This window comes from Orcinus orca, chromosome 1 (genome assembly GCF_937001465.1).
Source record: "Orcinus orca chromosome 1, mOrcOrc1.1, whole genome shotgun sequence".
Lineage (NCBI taxonomy): Eukaryota > Metazoa > Chordata > Mammalia > Artiodactyla > Delphinidae > Orcinus > Orcinus orca.
In genome coordinates, this window is record NC_064559.1 from 93,560,141 (window position 1) to 93,580,536 (window position 20,396).

Below are 20,396 nucleotides of genomic sequence, written 5' to 3' on the forward strand. Positions count from 1 at the left end.
GGTATACCTATCCCAGATGAATGTTTAACGGATGAAGTGGTCTATGATAATGTTCACACAATATGTGAAATATTTTGTTATCACGTAGACTTCTTTATGACAGCAAACATGACATTTGATTTTTAAAAAATACCATTTTTTAAAAGCTGTATATATATTTTTAAAATTAATAGACTTTAGTTTATAGAGAAGTTTTAGGTTGGGAGCAAAAAGCAGAGTTTCCACATTTCTCCAGTGTGATACATTTGTTACAATCAATGTACCAACACTGAAACATTATCAACCAAAGTCCATAGTTTCCATTAGGTTTATTTTTTGTGTTGTACATTCTATATGTCTTGACAAATGTATAATGACTGATATATATATACCAAATAGTTTCACTGCCCTAAAAGTCTTGTGTGCGCTGCCTATTAACCCCTCTCTTCCCAACCCTCTGGCAACCACCAATCCTTTTACTGTCTCTATAGTTCTGCATTTTCCCTTATGTCCTATAGTTGGAATCATACATTATGTAGTCTTTTCAGATTGGCTTCTTTTATTTAGTATTATGCATTTAAGATTTCTTCATGTCTTTTTTCTGGTTTGATAGCTCATTTCTTTTTAGCACTGAATAATATTTCACTGCCTGGATGTTTACCACAGTTTATGTATTTATCCATTCACATACTGAAGGACATCTTGGTTCCTCCAAGTTTTGGCAATTATGAATAAAGTTGTATAAATATAAATATGCAGGTTTTTATGTGGAGAGATATTTTCAACTTAATTGGATAAATATTTAGGAGCATGATGGCTATATCATATGGTAAGAGTAGGTCTAGTTCTATAAGAAACTACCAAATTGTCTTCCAAAGTGGTTTTACCTTTGTGCATCTCCACCAACAATGAAATAGAGTTCTTGTTGCTCTGCACCTTCACCAGCATTGGTATTGTCAGTGTTTTGAATTTTGGCCATTTTAATAGGTGTGCAGTGATATCTCACTGTTTTGTATAATGTGGATTATCTTTTCTTATGCTTATTTCCCATCTATATATCCTCTTTGGTGAGGTGCCTGCTCATATCTTTTGCCCATTTTTAAATTGGGTTGTTTGTCTTCTTGTTGAGTTTTAAGCGTTTTTTGTTTGCATAGATTTTTGCGACTAAAAAAAAAATAATAAAAGGCCAGATGTGATGAGCTCCATTTTCTGTCTGTTCTGTTTTTATTCTGCAAGGAGTTTGTCTTTGATGTGGAACTCAAACACCTGTTGGTCAAGCAAGTAATGTCCATGTAGTTGGTAATGGATGCAGTGGCCAAAGCAGTTGCAAGAAATGGCATGCAAGCACTGAGCAATGTTTTCATCTGAAGACATTGTCTCTAGCTCTGGCATCTGATCTAGCTAGCCCATCTATCCCCATGTGAACTTGTGGACCCATCCCTGACTCCTACTCTAGCACAACTAAAGCTCTAAGATGTCTTGGTGAAAAGAATTGGTCAATTTGGTTTTAAACTTTGTTCCTAAAGTTATTTGACAAGAAGCCCACTGACATCCTACAAAACCAGTGCTCCACTGAACACACTTGGGAAACACTGGTGGAAAGCAGACAAACTCCACCTTCTGTTTGTTTTGCAAGTATTTTCTACCTTAGGTAGAAATCTTTAATTAACCTAACAGTGGCCTTTCCTCAGTAAACTGGGAGATTACATCCCCAAACCAAAACCTAACATTTAAAGTTCCACGTTTTTTTGTTTGTTTGTTTGTTTGTTTGCGGCTCGCGGGCCTCTCACTGTTGTGGCCTCTCCCGTTGCGGAGCACGGGCTCCGGACGCGCAGGCTCAGCGGCCATGGCTCACGGGCCCAGCTGCTCCGCGGCATATGGGACCTTCCCGGACCAGGGCACGAACCCGTGTATCCTGCATCGGCAGGCGTACTCTCAACCACTGCGCCACCAGGGAAGCCCCAAGTTCCACGTTTTTTTAAGGATTCCACCTGCGCAGAAATCATGCCATCCAGGTGACAATTCCCTAATTTCCCAGCAACTCAAATGTTTTCCTTGTTTCCTGCTTGTTTTTCATCTTTCTCTTCCTTGTTCATTTACCCTAAAAACTTGCTGTTTTCTCTCCTGACTCACAGTTCTCTGGACGCTTGAGAACATAGACAGCCTGCTTCATGAAGTGTTAAGTAAAGTTTGTTTTGTCACGTAAATTTTTTCAACTTTTTTTACCACTTGTAAAACTTTAAGCAATTTGGGGAAGGGATAGGCATGCAGTAAGGACTCATTAAATCTTTACTGAGTCTGAGAAAAAGAAAAGATTACCTGACCTTTGTATTCTTGGTCTTTTCAGAAAGAGAAAAGGAGCCAATGTCTTCTTTACTGTTAGCCAGTCCTGTCATAAATGCTGATTTCCTTTCATCTCCATCACAATCCTGGCATTTATTGGATCATAAATTGTTTGTGACTGTTTTTTTCTCCAAAATGTGTAAGAAATATAAATAAATCTTCTTTGAAATTTTTTCAGAAAACCTAGAGAACCAAGTTCAATTAGCAGAAATCTGGAGTAAGAGATTTAGCAGTGGAAAAAGTAAGTGGGAAAAGAAAAAAGATGAACAGTCAAGCAGAAAAGGTAAACAGCTTGGCATTTCTGTCTTAATGATTCTTTCATTTTCTTAAATTTGTTTGTTGAATGAGACAGAGGTAAATAAAGAGCTAAATGCTTGTAAGGGTCCAACACTTTGGATATTTCCAAATTTTAGTGTATATATAAATGTGTGTAGATGCCTCTAAAATATTAAAACAAAGTATTTTATGATATTTGGGTTTGATTAGAGACTACTGTAATTACTTCTGTTTTTGTACAAAGTGAATAACAATGACTAACATTTAATGAGTCATTATTCTGTGCCAGGCATTATGTTATATTTAATGTGCATTATTGTATTTAAGCCTCACAAGAACCCTGTGAAGTGGGAACTGTAAGTATCCTATTCTTACAGTTTTGGAGCCAGCAGTAGAACCTGCACTCCTTAGCCAACTGCGATATCCAGCCTCCTATGAAGAACACAGTTATTTCAGGAACTGCCCTGAATTAGATCTAAGCTTCCTGCCTTTCTGAGAATGAAGCTTCCTATACGGCTTGAATTATGTCGTTTCTTACCTGAATTATGTGTGGCCATTGGAAGAATTGATTAGCTGCATGGAGATCTCTGGACAGGGTTCCACCTGGCATGATTTCAAGGACATATGATGAGAGCACAGTGTTTCCAACTGACTTACGAGAACTAAACCAGGTAAAATTATATTTATGATTTATTCCACCCACATTTAGTCTAGACTTTGAAATGCTCCTATGTTATAGTAAAACCAACTTGTTTCCTCAAAACAGTTGTGTCTTCTGAGCACAGTGGATTGCATAGGAGGCAGTGATATTGCCGAAGAACTGGGGGTGGAATCAAGGTCAAATCCATTGGTTTTTGTTAGAGAAATATTTTCCCTTCTGTTTTACTCCAGGTAGTGATAGTGAAGAATTTGCCTGACATCCATCAGTGATGAAATAGGTGACCCTACCTCATTTTCGTTTAATATCATCATCATAAATCTTCCTGTTTGTTCATTAATTCATGAATTATTTAGCAAAAAAAATAAATCCTTCACAAAGTAATTAGAGAGTGGTATTTATTCATGTTGAAAATTGTGTGGGGTTAGAATGGGGATTTAGGACTATTATGGACAGAAGACCCAGGATTGTCCAAAAAATACTCTGGCAAATACTTCTACCTTGGCCAGCCTTTTCAAAATCATTAGCAAAAAGGAAACCAGAAGTATTATTTTGCTAATAACTTTGCAAGCTCTTGGTTCCTCAATGAAAACTTTGTTAAAGAGCTGGTTAAGAACATTTTAAATATTGAATTTTACCAGTTTTTGGCTGGCCATACAGAGAATAAGTTAAGAAGAAAGAGTTGGATTTTTAAAACTCTTATCCACACAGATATATAGCAGAGAGGAAAGAACAGGAAGAGAAGCAGCTAGCAAGGTGTCCTGTGGACTTGATGTATAAGGGTAACACCACCTATCTTGAGGTCAGATAGAGATGGAGAGAGGAAGGGGAGGGGTGAGAGTGAAGAATGTAGGAGAGGAAGGAGTTTTCCTTGACACTCAGAGTCCTAGGCTGGATCTGAAAATTAAACTGACAAAAACAGATTAAGAGGAGAAAAACATACAAATTTATTTAATATAAGTTTTATGTAACATGGGATCTTTCATAAGGAAATGAAGATCTGGAGAAACAGTTAAACTGAGTGTTTTTATGCTAGATTCGATGAAAAGTAGAAAGTCATGGAGAAATATGATAGGGCAAAGAGTATGAGCTAAGTGTAGTAAACGGGGGGAAACTTTGCAAGGTCTCTTGCTTTGGGTTCTTCTTGGTGTCCCTCCATCTTGGATATAAGGATGCTCCATTCTTCCTGGTACAGGGAGGGCACTTCTCATACGAGGGTCTTATGACCAGCTTCAGGGGAGAAGGGCAGAGGGAAGGTCAAAGAGACTATCCTACTTCTGCAGGTTTCTCAAACTCCTTCAGATTAAAATAGTCAATATGCCAAGGGGCCATATTTTGAAGTAGCATGTCCTGCATCCCATCAAGAGAAGGAGATATGAGAAAGAATATGAAGAGAAGAGGAGAAAAGCAGAGAGAAAAGAGACCAGAAAGAAGAGAAGAGAACAAAACGAAGGATAGTGAAGGGAAAAACCTCAGCCCCACGAGAGGCCCTAATTCAGTAAACCCTGCATACAAGCCTGAGGTCAGAATGAGAGACGAGGGTTGAAGGCTGTCATTCACTGCAAAATCATGTCTTTCTTAAGTCAGCTTACCACATGGAGGCAGGGACCACATATGAGATCTCATGACCACTAGTACCCATACTAATCCATGGTTTGGAATCTAGCCAATCAGATTTATATCTGCTCCTCCATTGATGGAGGAGTGAAAGGAAAGAAGTGAAAGGAAAGTGAAAGGAAAGAAGAGGAAAAAGATGGACCTCCATGTGGGAAGAAGGGACCTTAAGACCTGTTCAAAGATTATTTATGCTTTCTTCAGTCTGATGATGCAACTTGTATAATCTATCAGGTTTTTTGTTTTTTTTTAAATTTGCCTACAAAGAATTTACAGTTGAAATGAATATAGGGGGTAAAGATGGCATTTTTGAGTATGCACTTTGAAGTATACTATCTTCTCCAAACACAGAGTGAAAATATCCAACTTGTCAAAGGCAGAGGCCAATGTTGATGCCCTGATATGGTCATTACCATAACTGTAGAAGGGAGAGAAGGCAACACTTGGCCTCACAGAGATAGACCCATATTGTGGGTATGGGCTTACCTTTACTGCCTGCAGCATTTCTGCCAGCATTATCATTTAAAGTTTTACAAAATGCCTGATTTATCACCTTAGAGTGCTGCTCCTCCATCAGAGATTACATTGTATGACAAATTAGTATGTGATAATGGCTCATACTCGTGCAATTCACTGGTTTTTACTGTAGGTCACAAGGCCCAGAAGTAGCTGGCTTGATAAAACAGCTAAATGGCATGGTGAGGGCATAGTTACAACATCAGTTGGAGTTTGATTACCTGAATATTGGGGTTCTGTGCTAATAGATACAATGCATACTTCAAACCAGCAGCCCATTTGTAAGCCAGCTTCACCACAAATAGAACGCATGAGTTCAGAAGCCAAGAAGTGAAGGTAGAAATGACCCCACCCACTGCTGTAGCTAACATCTCAGCTTATAATTTTGGTTTTATGTACTTTGACCTTAGGCTTGTTAGGTTTGGAAATCCTGGTACCAAAGAGTAGATTGCTTCTACTAGGAAATATCTCCATGCCTCCAAGAAATTGGAAGCTGAGACTGCCTGCTGGTCATTTGGGGCTTCTTATGATGCTAAACCAATTGGCAGAGCGGGAGTCACTTTACTGGACTTAGTGATTGGTCCTAATGATCAGGGGGAAAATGAATTGTTACAAAGGGGGAAGAAATGACTATAATTGGAATGCAGGGCACCAATAAGATGGTCAGAGTATGAATAAATCGACCTCTCCCCATGATGGTATGGTAGCTGATAGGACTTTGTACCCTATGTTCAGCTCACAAACTTTTCTCCTAGATAAAGGATGAGAGTGAATGCAGACTTGAGGGGTGGACTTAAGACCTAAGATGGGTGGACAGTGCTTGATATCTTACATTCTCCCCTCCACACCCACTTTCCACCCTTCAAAAAGTACTGGATGTTGACTGGGAATGTCACATCAATATTGAGGCCATAATGAATGATGAAAAGAACCAGTTACAGAGTTCTTGAGGAAATTGTGAGGCAGGAGTTGAAAGGCTTCAGATTAAGAAGGAGATACCAGGTGGGTGAGGGTAAGGGTAGTTATTCCACTTAATTTCAAACAGTAACTTAAATAAATTAAGGGTTTTGTTTTTCTTAAATAACAGGAAGTTTGGGAGTAGGCTCTCCGGGCTGATACAAGGGCCATGTGATGCCAACAGTGACACAGACGCTTTTCCCTTCCACTAAACAATTTTTAGCTTGTGGCTTTTGTTCTCATGTTGGTTGCTTCAGGGTTGCAGGATGGCTGCTCTACTTCCAGTATCAGGTTGGCATTACAAACAGGAGGACAGGAAGAAAGGACAAATACAGTAAAAGCCATTTGCTTACTCTACTCACTTTCCAAAAGCAATCTGCCCTAGGAGATTAGCCCTTAAGAAGAGACTCCCTTGTACATATAGAAATACTTAAGGATGTTGGGGGTGCATAATTGCCCCTGGTTTAATGGGTATTGGGGCTGGATGACTGAAACATGAGGGCTCACTATACTATTTTATTTACTTTTGTATATATCCAAATATTTTGTAATAAAAAGTTAAAAAAAAAAAAAAAAGAGAGATTCCCTTGCCCTCTGGTTTCTGGTTGCGTTTGGCCAATAGAGAACCCTGGAAAGAGATGGATGGAAAAGAAAAGAAAGAGGTCAGGGTATATAGTTCCCTCCCTTTGAAGGCATCCCAAGCTGTGTCCTTCACTGAAAGGACCCTGCTCCTCTTAAAGAAGACCTCTATTACACAACTCTACCCTAGGTTCTTGTAACTTCTTTCTTTGAAGAGGTTTAGGTATCTGCATCTGTGTGTATATAAAAGTTTAAAAATATAGTTTGGATACAAACCAGAGGCCTATTAGCAGTTCCCTTGGAAAAGGGAAAGGAGAAAGACTGAGAAAGGGAGCAGAGCCAGATTCAATTCATTTGTAATGATTTATTTGTTTCTTAATGATGTATTTGTTTTTGTTCTGGCCTAGGAGTACTAACAGCTCGCTCTCTTTCCTGCTGCCATGGGTTACTAACCTGTTCCTTGTGGCATCCCTACTCTCTGCCTACACTTTTGTAATTAGTCCTTGTATAAGTAAGCCTTTGTCAAATTATCCAAATTTGAGTGTGCCATCGGTTTTCCTACTGTCACACCAGTATTGCATGCTTATTATAGGTCATGAAAGAACTAGGTGCTTCATGTAGGTTACTCATTTAATCCTCATTTGATCCAAAAAGGCAGCTACATGTACTGACTACATTTTATAGATGAAGTGACTGATGTCAGAGAGTTAAAATAACTTGCCTAAAGTCACACAGTTAGTATGTGATAGGTGCTTGGATTAAACCGAAGCAGCCTAGTTCCAGAGCCCCTGCTCTTAATCACCATACAATGCAGCCTCTCAAATAAATGATGTTGAACACACATGATGGAATACAATATTTACAGTGAATGATATAGATAAATATGAATCATCATGAGAGACCTCAAAGCCTAAACTTCAGGAAAAAAAGAAAGTTTCAGAATCATTCAATTTTATGTATGTTTTAAAATAAATACACAAAACTAGATTTAGATTATTTATGGTTATATATATATATATACATAAATATAGATAGATATTTCTTTTTATATAGTAAAGTATATAAAATAAAAATTAAAAGATATATATTTATATGTAGTAAAGTATAAAAAATGATTTGGATGTGAGCTAAATGTATCATAATAATTTTCTAGGTAACAAAAAGAATGTGCATAGGGAAGAGAGCAAAGGGGATTTCAACTTTACCTGTGATGATTTATTTATTTAAAACAACAAAACATGGAAGAATCTGAAAAAAAAAGGCAAAAATGTTAGCAATTTTTGATTCTAGGTCATGAGTATATGAGTGTTTGCTATATTATCTGCCGCACTAAAAAAAAAAATCCCATTTTCAAAAAACAAACGGCAAGAAAAAATATTTAAAGAAATACACATGCAAATAGAAAATAGGAGGTGAAGGTATGGAGATTGGATGTGAAGAAAATTCTTTAAAGAACTTTGACCCAAAAGGAGAAGAGAGAGATAGAGGTAGCTGTGGGCAGGGGTTGAGATCAGGGGTAGGTTTGTGAAGATGAGAGAGGTAGAGCATGGTTGTATGATAATGGAGAGTGAGCCAGGAGGGAGGAAGAGATTGTCAGTGAGGAGGACAGAGGGGAATTATTCGAAGGAGGTAGGCCCCTGGGAGCTGCCAGTGAGGAGGAAGTATTTGCTGATGGATATATGAAGGAGTTAGTTTTTGGAGGTTTGAAGTTCTTTTATTTTTCCCCCAGTGAAATAAGATCCAAGACCCTGAGGAGAAGATGTGAGACAGTTCTTCAGTTATTTCAAAAAATGGGAACTTAAACTTCTTACAACCTACTGGAATTTTGGGAGAGAGTTGAGTACACATTTGACGTTGTTGATCACAAAATTAACATGAAACCTATCTCTCCTGTGTGAAAACTTGTGAATTCTCATCTAGAATATTCATTTGCTTACTGAAGCTAGACATAGGTTTTTGCCTTGTGAATAAATTGGAGGGAGCAGGAGTGAATAGTGTTGAGAGTGTTTGAGGGATCACACTTCAGTTTCATGGAGTCTTGCCTGGGAAAGTAGGGAAGTAAATAGAGGAGGGATTTTAAGGCTAGTGATACAGTAGCAAGTTCAATAGCCTGGTGGTCCGACAAGATCAAAAGATTATTTTAATGGGATTACTTGATCAACTAACCTTGTAGAACAAGAAATGCTCTACAAGAAGTTTTGGATTTTAGATTTTGGAGGTGGTGCAGTTTCGGGTTATGACAAAATCCTGTGTGAGTCCTTGGTGGAGTGAGACAATGCTAATCAGAAATGAGTTTAAAAAAAAATCTTTAGGTGTAAATGTTGATTGGACACCACCCCCGCCAACTTGGATACTGATACCACAATGAATGATGGCAAGAATCAAGGAGCAGGGGACTTCTCTGCAGTCCAGTGGTTAAGACTTTACCTTCTAGTGCAGGGGGTACAGTTCGATCCCTGGTTGGGAAGCTAAGATCCCACATGCCTCATGGCCAAAAAACCAAAACACAAAACAGAAACAATATTGTAACAAATTCAATAAAGACTTTAAAAAATTGTCCATGTCCAAAAAAAAAAGAATCAAGGAATGGAGTGCTAAAGAAAAACTGTGATCTCGTGGTCAAAGTCCTCAGAGAGTAGGAGTAGCCAGAGAAGTTAGATGCTTATTTAGCTTCAAACTTGGGTCAAATAAATGAGAAGTTCTATTTCTGTTTCATAACAAGAAGTCTGGATAGAGGCTCTCTAGGCTGATACCAACAGGCTTTTTTTATCTCTTTCCTTTAAACCATCTTTAGCTTGTGGCTTTTGCCCTCATGCTTGCTCCCCCATGCTTGCCAGGATGAAATGCCAACTTAATGCTACATACAGCATGAAGTTGTCACTACAGTCAGCAAGAAGGGAAAGGCGAGGGACAAAAGTAGAGATCCAGCTGAGTCTACTTTATCAAGTGAGTTTCTGCAAATCCTATCCAGTGATTTCTCTTTCCACTACATTAGATGAAACTGTGTGACTTGGCTAATCTCAGCTGCAAGGGAAATCTTAATTAAAAAAAAAAATCTCAGCATATTGCTATTCCATATAAAATCAGTTTTCTGTTTTGGAAAAAAAAAGAGAATGTGTAGTGTATAGGGAATTAGTAGTATCGGCCATATATTATATGCAGGGGATGTGAGTCTTAGAGGATAAGCTGATTTTGTGAGAGCATGGAGGCATATGAATCTTGAAGGGACAATGTATAGAAAGGAAGAAAATGAAGATACCTCCGGATCCTGCAGTCAGGAACAGGAAATGAAACACGATATGAGGAAACAAAACAAAACAATAGCAAAAATAAAAATCCTCTTATTTGAGGACAAGTTCAATTTCAGTTAATGGTAAGAGAAAAGACTTAAGTTAAGGAAAATAAGCCAATTTATAAAGACAGAGCTACAAAGCATCCAGTGATAGGGCTGTAAGAGAAAAAGGGATTGGGTCAGACTAGTATGAGGTTAATAGTGATGAACGGCAAGGCTTTACTTCTGGAGGTGCCTGAGGTAACGAGAGATAGGAGGCCTCATGATGTCGAGCCCTAATAGTAACTCTGAGGAGGGTGTGTATGTCTTTGTGGCTGCGGATTAGATGCCTAGGTTAGTAGCAAGATGGTTCTCAGGACAGCTGTCCTCTAAGGTTATATGCAGACCTACGAGGGAGCTATGAAGAAGCCAGCTCCTCTGGCTTCATGAGAGGTAGAATGATGTAAGGCAGTAGCAGGGCCATAGAGCCCTGTACAGTCATAGAGGTTATATTCTGACCAAGAAAGGAGGCTGGGGATGAGTCTCAGCCTATGGTCCACCAATTAAGCCATGCAGTTAGGTGTTCGGTCCACCCAGAATTGCCTCTTCTTTCTAATTCTCATGAAGATGATATCCCTGGGCAATGCTGTGCCACTTAGAGGTATTGTCATTTATTTAATTAACTCATTTATATTTTCAGTAACAGATTTACTGATACAAGCACTCCACCCTATGTGTTTTGGGGGACCCAAAGACAAAGTGTGTTCCCTATTTAGCCTCAAGAAACTTAGACTATAGTATGGATATAAGACACAAATCGTTGTAATCACCCAGATTTAAAGAGCTCTAGCATGTTAGAAATGGAAGGGAACTTAGAGGTCATCTATCTAAATTCCTCATTCAGATGTGTGAACCAAAAACAAAAAACACTTGTGTGGAAGATGGAGATAAGGATTGAAAGATTAATCCTCCACCTAAAAGATGCTGCTTATTTCGTGGAAAGAGAATTAAGAATTAAGTCCAAGACATTTGGTTCAGAAAGATCAAAAAAGGCTTTGTTTTTTAAATGTCCTCCAGTGCTAAGTTGGATATTTGTAATGAGAACATGGACTTACAGAATGTTCTTCCAGCAGAAATTATTTGTCAGGGGAGGATGCAGTTCTCCAGGGAAAGAGACAACCTTTTTAACAGTCACTACTGACCTTGAAGATAAATACTACCTAAGGGTAATTATACCAGAAAATCAGCTCTCACAGAACTATGCTGACTGTCTGTTCCCTTTATTAACAAAGTAGGACTCCTTGTTTTTAATGTCTTCTAAATGCGAAAAAACATGTAGTCTGGACCCGACTCCATTCTACTTCTAATTTAACTTATGTAGTGAGAGCCTCCTAGAATTTCCACAGGAATCATCTAGTGTTTAGATACATTGAAGCCATCCTTAAAAGACAATTCCATTTACCGAAATATATAATAATTTAGCAAAACATGAACCTAATGGAAAGAGTGGGTGAGAATCTTTCCAAAGATTCTATGCTTTCACTTCATCCTAAATGGATAGACTGGGACTATCAAAGAAGCCTCCGTATCTTCTGTTCCCTTGGCCATAAATATCCTTAGAAATATCATCATTTTATTTTCTTTCTACTTAGTCTCAGATGGATCTACATTCTTTCCAAACCTCAGCTGGCCCACTAGTCACCTTGTAGACATGCTTACATCTCATTCATGCTTTTAAAAGTAATTCTTACTTACTTATTGCTGCTCAAGTTACCATGTCATTTCTCTCCTTCCAAACACCCTCAAACGTCTTGAAAGAATAGTGTTTACTAATTGCTTCAATGTCTTCAACTCCCATTCACTAGCAAATTTCTTAAAATTCTGAACCCACAACTTCTCAGAAATGGTGAACTTCAAGTTATTCTCTCAGTCAACTAGCTGGACTAAAACCTGAAACAAGCAAAGTATACGGCTTTCACTCCTGCTTCCTCTTGACTCATTCAGGAACACTAGTGTTTCAGTGTGGGTCTTCCATACACATGATCCAGACTGAAACTGTTCTTGTCCCCAGCCCATCCTCCAGGTTTACCAATATAATAAGACAAGACCTGGTTCAAAACCAGTCCATCCAGCACAGCCTGGCAGACAATGTAGAAACCTGACCATAATGCGGTATCTAAACCCTAGGAAACTCTTGGGAGAAAACTCCCACAGGAGGTAATTTTACAAAAGGTAAAATCCCAGACAGGAATTAAAAACCATGAGGAGATTCAATGTCATGGAAAACAAATTAAAAACACGAGAGACAATTTTAATAGTGAGTCTTTACTGAGTGCTTAATCTACAGCACTATTATAAGTACTTAATAGGCACAGTCTCCTTTAAGTTTCACTTTATAGAAAACATGAAGCTGCCCAAATTTTACGTGATTAGTCCAGTGACACAGTAAGGGGTAGAGCTATAGTTTGAACTGAGGCTCTCTCTCTCTCCAGTCTGTGCTTATCCATTATGTTATACTGCTCCCCTGAAAGGCCATTGAAATACTTTACAATAAGTGGTTTTTAAAATTGCAAGGCAATAAAACAGGACATTATATCCATAAAACTAGAACAAAGTTATTCAAATGGATCAAATAGAAATCTTAGAAATTAAATTTATTACCATTATAATTTTAAGGAAAAAAACACCTGATTTTAAGAGTAAATAGTAGAATCGTCATAGCTGAATTCAGATAACATTGATAAAGTACTTCAGAATGCCACTCAGAAATTTAAAGTGATGGAATAAAAATGAAGTTAAAAAAGGGATGATAGGGACTTCCCTGGCGGCGCAGTGGTTGAGAATCCGCCCGTCAATGCAGGGGACACAGGTTCGAGCCCTGGTCCGGGAAGATCCCACATGCTGCAGAGCAACTAAGCCTGTGTGCCACAACTACTGAGCCTGCGCTTTAGAGCCCACGAGCCACAACTACTGAGCCTGTGTGCTGCAACTACTGAAGCCCGTGTGCCTAGAGTTCATGCTCCACAAGAGAAGCCACCACACCGCAGCGAAGAGTAGCCCCTGGCCGCCGCAACTAGAGAAAGCCTGCACACAGCAACGAAGACCCAATGCAGCCAAAACTAAATAAATTTTTTTTTTAAAAAAAAGGGATGATAGAATGTGATGCTCAGCATTGTTTACTGGAAGCTTCAAGACTTTAATAGAGACTATTGAAAAAAGAAGCAATGTGCAGAGAATGGCTGAGAATTTCTAAAATTGAAGAAAGACATGGAATTTCATTTTGAAAAGTCCTTGATATCAAGCAGAATTAAAAACAAAGACACAGTATGCCCTTTGTACTGAAAAATGGAGGAAAATCCTAAAGGCTCCTAGAGAGATTGCTCACAACAGAGCAAGCACATTGACAGGAGAGCTTGCATCAGCACGAAATAGGTTCCAGAAAACAGTAAATATCTTCAAAGTGCTCAGTGCAAAAGATTATGAACTAAAATTCTACAACCAGCGTAACATTTTTTTCTAGAAATACAAGGATTCTTAAAGTATACTCCCACAGATCCTTGCTGAAAGAACTACGAAAAGAAGACGAATGAGAAAGAAAAAATGGGAGATGAAAAGCCACAGTAGAAAAAAAATCAGTATGACATGAGAATAAACTTATAGTATATAGTGACTATAAAATACTTTGAAAGAAACAATAGCTTACTGTTTTGTGTGTGTATGTTTTCTTTTTCTTTTAGCAGGAAAATAATAACATGAGAGAAAGGTATTTTATGGAAGCTAAGGTTTTTATTTTTTTTCGGGGGAAGAGGGGAATACTAAGTAATGTTTACACTGTTAAAATGCATTTAATATGCATATGAAAAATCTGTTGGTGGCCATTAAAATAATAGAGTCTATAACTGCTAAGCAAGTAAAGCATAATAGAAAGAAAAAATGAAAAAAAAACTTACTGTCTCAAAGTGAAGATTAACAAAGGGGGGAAATGTTAACACAAAATAGGATTGTAAAAATACATCCAAATATATTATTGATCACAATAAATGGAAAAAAACTATACTTACCAATTATTAAGAGGCATAAACTATTGTATTTGAAACACAGAGATACGTTTTTTAATTTAAAAGAAAGACCCAGAAATGATGGACATAAGCAATTACTAACCAAAACAAAGGTCAGATAGAAATGTTAGTATCAGATAATGTAGAATTTGGAGCAAAATTTATTGAGAGACAGTGACAGATATTACACACAGGTTTTTTTAAAAGCCATTCAATTAAAAGATATAACGATCATGACTTTGCAGGCATCTAAAAATATAGTTTCATAATATGCAAAGTAAATACTGTCTCAGTTACTAGAAGAAACTGAAAAATCCTTGCCATATTGAAAAGTATTAAAATATCTCCATGAGGAACTGATAAACAGAAATAATAAATAAGCATAGCAAAGATTTGAATACGATGAATAATTACAATAAAGAGATGTATAGAACCTTGCCTATAACCAACAAAAAGAAAATATACATTTTTCCAAGCAGATAAGGAATTTATCTTGACTGCAATACAATTAAGTTACAAGTCCACAATAGAAAATTTTTCTTTAAAAATTATACATTTAGAAGGTAAAATACAGAAACTAAAACCCACATTTCTTAGTAATCATGGATTAAAAGAATACTATAATGAAAATTATAGGAAATTCCCTGGCAGTCCAGTGGTTAGGACTGCATGCTCTCACTGCAGAGGGCCCGGGTTCAATCCCTGGTGGGGGAACTAAAATCCCATGAGCTGAGTGGTGTGACTGGAAAAAAAAAAAAAGAAAATTATAAATATTTAGACTAAATAACATATCAACACTTGTATAATGAAGATAATACAGGTATTTAGAAGGTAATTTATGGCTTCAAATGAAAGGAAAACTGAATATAAATTAGCCAAGTGTTTAAACTATAAACTAATTTTAAAAATACACACTATAGAATAAACATTAAAAAGTTGAAAATAGGAAACAATACAGATAAAAACACACAAAGTAATAAAATAGGAAACAAAAGAGATGGTCAACACTAATATAAATTAATTCTTTGTAAAGGCTAACAAGGGAGAGTAAGCTTCTTGTGAACAGCAAATATCAAATTATTAAGCAAAAATATAGGAGAATATCTTTGTGGGTTTGTTGTACTGAAAAGCTCTTTTGCATAAGACCAAAACCCTCACATGGTAAAGAAAAAACTAGGTAAACTTGACAAAATCAAAATGTACCATAGACAAGGTAAAATGATAAGCTACAAAATGGGAGAATATATTTACAAAACACTGAATTAAGATTAGAATATATAAATAATAATTTAATTTTTTTTTAATTTTGAAATACTCTCAGTCTTATGAAAAAATTGCAAAACTGTGGCATTCCTATATACTTTTCACCCAACTTTTCTTAATGTTAAAACTTACATAACCCAAGTACAGTGTTCAAAACCAGGGTTTTAACATTGATAAAATTCTATTAGCTAATCTACAGACTATTTGAATTTTGCCAGTTGTCCCACTAATGCCTTTTTCCTTATCTAGAAACTAAGCCAGGACCCCATATGGCCTGTCTCCTCCAGTCTGTGACAGTATCTCAGTTTTCTTTGCTTTTCATGACTTTAATGCTTTTGAAAAGCAAAGGCCAGTATGTCTTTTCCTCAATTTTTCTGTTTGATTTTGATCTTTTTGTCTTCAATTTTTTTAAGTTCATTATGGGGATTAGGGATATCAGCCTTTTGTTTAGGATTTGTGCTACAAGTTTTCTCTCAGTTTGCCAGTTTTCTTTTGATTTCAGTTTTGGGATTTTTGTTATGACTTTATTTTTAATGTATCAAATTTACCAATTTTTTTCTTTATTGTCTTTGAATTTTGAGTGCTAGTTAGAAAGCCTTTCCCTACACTTAGGTTAAAGAGAAATCCACCCATGTTTTCTACTAGTGTTCAGGGTTTCATTTTGTACATTTAGATCTTTAATCCATATGAAGTATATTCTTGAATATGAGGTATGGATCTAATTTTATCTTTTTCCGAATGGCAAACCAACTGTCTGGCACCATTTATTATGTCTATTTTGGTCCCAGTGTTTTGAGATATCTTTTTTATATACTAAATTTTCATACATAGTTGGGTCTATTTCTGAACTATTTTGTTTTCCCCATATATTTATCTACTCATACTACATTGTTTTAATTATACAATATTTAATGTTCTGATATTCATGTATGTTTATTTTTCCAAGTTAAACTTTATTATCAAGTTAGCTAACTCCATAAAAAAGCTTGCTGGAATTCTTATGAGGATTGTGTTAATTTTAGAAGTTAATATAGTTAATATAGGTAGAACTGACATCTTTATAATGTTGAGTCATCCTAGTCAAAGAGAAGGATGTCTTTTCATTTGATTGACTCAAATTTTGTGTCTGCTAGAGTGTTTTAAAATTTTCCTTGTGTTAGTTTTATACGTTTCTTAAGTTTGTTCCAAAGTATTTAATCTTCTGCCCATTTTTGGATTGGGTTGTTTGTTTTTTTGTTATTGAGCTGCATGAGCTGCTTGTAAATTTTGGAAATTAATCCTTTCTCAGTTGCTTCATTGGCAAATATTTTCTCCCATTCTGAGGGTTGTCTTTTGGTCTTGTTTATGGTTTCCTTTGCTGTGCAAAAGCTTTGAAGTTTCATTAGGTCCCATTTGTTTATTTTTGGTTTTATTTTCATTACTCTAGGAGGTGGGTCAAAAAGGATCTTGCTGTGATTTATGTCACAGAGTGTTCTGCCTCTCTTTTCCTCTAAGAGTTTGATAGTTTCTGGCCTTACATTTAGGTCTTTAATCCATTTTGAGCTTATTTTTGTGTATGGTGTTAGGGAGTGATCTAATCTCATACTTTTACATGTACCTGTCCAGTTTTCCCAGCACCACTTATTGAAGAGGCTGTCCTTTCTCCACTGTACATTCCTGCCACCTTTATCAAGATAAGGTGTCCATATGTGCGTGGGTTTATCTCTGGGCTTTCTAACCTCTTCCATTGATCTATCTTTCTGTTTTTGTGCCAGTACCATACTGTCTTGATTACTGTAGCTTTATAGTATACTCTAAAGTCAGGGAGCCTGATTAGTCCAGCTCCTTTTTTCGTTCTCAAGATTGCTTTGGCAATTCGGGGTCTTTTGTGTTTCCATACAAATTGTGAAATTTTTTGTTCTAGTTCTGTGAAAAATGCCAGTGGTAGTTGGATAGGGATTGCATTGAATCTATAGATTGCTTTGGGTAGTAGAGTCATTTTCACAATGTTGATTCTTCCAATCCAAGAACATGGTATATCTCTCCATCTATTTGTATCATCTTTAATTTCCTTCATCAGTGTCTTATAATTTTCTGCATACAGGTCTTTTGTCTCCTTAGGTAGGTTTATTCCTAGATATTTTATTCTTTTTGTTGCAGTGGTAAATGGGAGTGTTTTCTTGATTTCACTTTCAGATTTTTCATCATTAGTATATAGGAATACCAGAGATTTCTGTGCATTAATTTTGTATCCTGCTACTTTACCAAATTCATTGATTAGCTCTAGTAGTTTTCTGGTAGCATCTTTAGGATTCTCTATGTATAGTATCATGTCATCTGCAAACAGTGACAGCTTTACTTCTTTCTTCTTTTCCTATTTGGATTCCTTTTATTTCCTTTTCTTCTCTGATTGCTGTGGCTAAAACTTCCAAAACTATGCTGAATAAGAGTGGTGAGAGTGGGCAACCTTGTCTTGTTCCTGATCTTAGTGGAAATGCTTTCAGTTTTTCACCATTGAGGATGATGTTGGCTGTGGGCTTGTCATATATGGCCTTTATTATGTTGAGGAAAGTTCCCTCTATGCCTACTTTCTGCAGGGTTTTTATCATAAATGGGTGTTGAATTTTGTCAAAAGCTTTTTCTGCATCTATTGAGATGATCATATGGTTTTTCTCCTTCAATTTGTTAATATGGTTTATCACATTGATTGATTTGCATATATTGAAAAATCCTTGCATTCCTGGGATAAACCCCACTTGATCATAGTGTATGATCCTTTTAAGGGGCTGTTGGATTCTGTTTGCCAGTAATTTGTTGAGGATTTTTGCATCTATGTTCATCAGTGATATTAGTCTGTAGTTTTCTTTTTTTGTAACATCTTTCTCTGGTTTAGGTATCAGGGTGATGGTGGTCTTGTAGAATGAGTTTGGGAATGTTCCTCCCTCTGCTATATTTTGGAAGAGTTTGAGAAGGATAGGTGTTAGCTCTTCTCTAAATGTTTGATAGACTTCGCCTGTGAAGCCATCTGGTCCTGGGTTTTTGTTTGTTGGAAGATTTTAAATCACAGTTTCAATTTCACTGCTTGTGGTTGGTCTGTCTATATGTTCTATTTCTTCCTGGTTCAGTTTCGGAAGGTTGTGCTTTTCTAAGAATTTGTCCATTTCTTCCAGGTTGTCTGTTTTACTGACATATAGTTGCTTGTAGTAATCTCTCACAATTTTTTGTATTTCTGAAGTGTCAGTTGTTACATCTCCTTTTTCGTTTCTAATTCTGTTGATCTGAGTCTTCTCCCTTTTTTTCTTGATGAGTCTGGCTAATGGTTTGTCAATTTTGTTTGTCTTCTCAAAGAACCAGCTTCTAGTTTTATTTATCTTTGTTATTGTTTTCTTCATTTCTTTTTCATTTATTTCTGATCTGATTTTAATGATTTATTTCCTTGTGCTAACTTTGGGGATTTTTTGTTCTTCTTTCTCTACTTCTTTTAGGTGTAAGTTTAAATTGTTTATTTGAGATATTTCTTGTTTCTTAAGGTAGGATTTTATTGCTATAAACTTCCCTCTTAGAACTGCTTTTGCTGCATCCCACTGGTTTTGGGTCATCGTGTTTTCATTGTCATTTGTTTCTAGATATTTTTTGATTTCCTCTTTGATTTCTTCAAAGTGATCCCTTGATTATTTAGTAGTATACTGTTGAGCCTCCATGGGTTTGTATTTTTTACAGTTTTTTTCCTGTAATTGATATCTAGTCTCATAGCATTGTGGTCAGAAACGATACTTGATATGATTTCAATTTTCTTAAATTTACCAAGGCTTGATTTGTGACCCAAGATATGATCTATCCTGGAGAATGTTCCATGAGCACTTGAGAAGAAAGTGTATTTGTTATTTTTGGATGGAATATCCTATAAATATCAATTAAGTCCATCTTGTTTAATGTGTTATTTAAAGCTTGTGTTTCCTTATTTATTTTCATTTTGGATGATCTGTCCATTGGTGAAAGTGGGGTGTTAATGTCCCCTACTATTATTGTGGTATTGTCAATTTCCCCTTTTATGGTTGTTAGCATATTCCTTATGGATTGAGGTGATGCTTTGTTAGGTGCATAAATATTTACAATTGTTATATCTTCTTCTTGGATTGCTCTCTTGATCAGTATGTAGTGTCCTTCTTTGTCTCTTATAATTGTCTTTATTTTAAAGTCTATTCTGTCTGATTTGAGAATTGCTACTCCAGCTTTCCTTTGATTTACATTTGCATAGAATATCTTTTTCTATCCCCTCACTTTCAGTCAGTATGTGTCCCTAGGTCTGAAGTTGGTCTCTTGTAGACAGCATATATATGGGTCTTGTTTTTGTATCCAATTAGCCAGTCTGTGTTTTTTGGTTGGAGCATTTAATCCATTACATTTAAGGAAATTATCAATATGTATGTTCCTATTAACATTTTCTTAATTGTTTTGAGATTGTTATTGTGGGTCTTTTCCTTCTCTTTTGTTTCCTGCCTAGAGAAGTTCCTTTAGCATTTGTTGTAATACTGGTTTGGTGGTGCTGAATTCTCTTAACTTTTGCTTGTCTGTAAAGATTTTAATTTCTCCATCAAATCTGAATGAGATCCTTGCTGGTAGAGTAATCTTGGTTATGTTTTTCCCTTTTATCACTTTAAATATGTCCTGCCACTCCCTTGTGGCTTGCAGAGTTTCTGCTGAGAAATCAGCTTTAACCTTATGGGAATTTCCTTGTATGCTATTTGTTGCTTTTCCCTTGATGCTCTTAATATTTTTTCATTTTATTTAATTTTTGATAGTTTGATTAATATGTGTCTTGGCGAGTTTATCCTTGGATTTATCCTCTATGGGACTCTCTGCTTCCTGGACTTGATTGACTATTTCTTTTCCCATGTTAGGG

General features: G+C 36.5%; 1 protein-coding gene across 1 annotated transcript in view; it reads left to right on the forward strand.

Annotated features, from left to right (window-relative positions):
- The first annotated feature begins 3,121 nt into the window (after positions 1-3,121).
- The window catches only part of RGS5 (regulator of G protein signaling 5), an 85,444-nt gene continuing 68,169 nt past the window's right edge, over positions 3,122-20,396 (forward strand). Inside the window, exon 1 of the mRNA XM_049709196.1 lies at positions 3,122-3,269. The gene's annotated coding sequence lies outside the window, so the exon portion shown is untranslated. The remainder of the gene's footprint in view (positions 3,270-20,396) is intronic.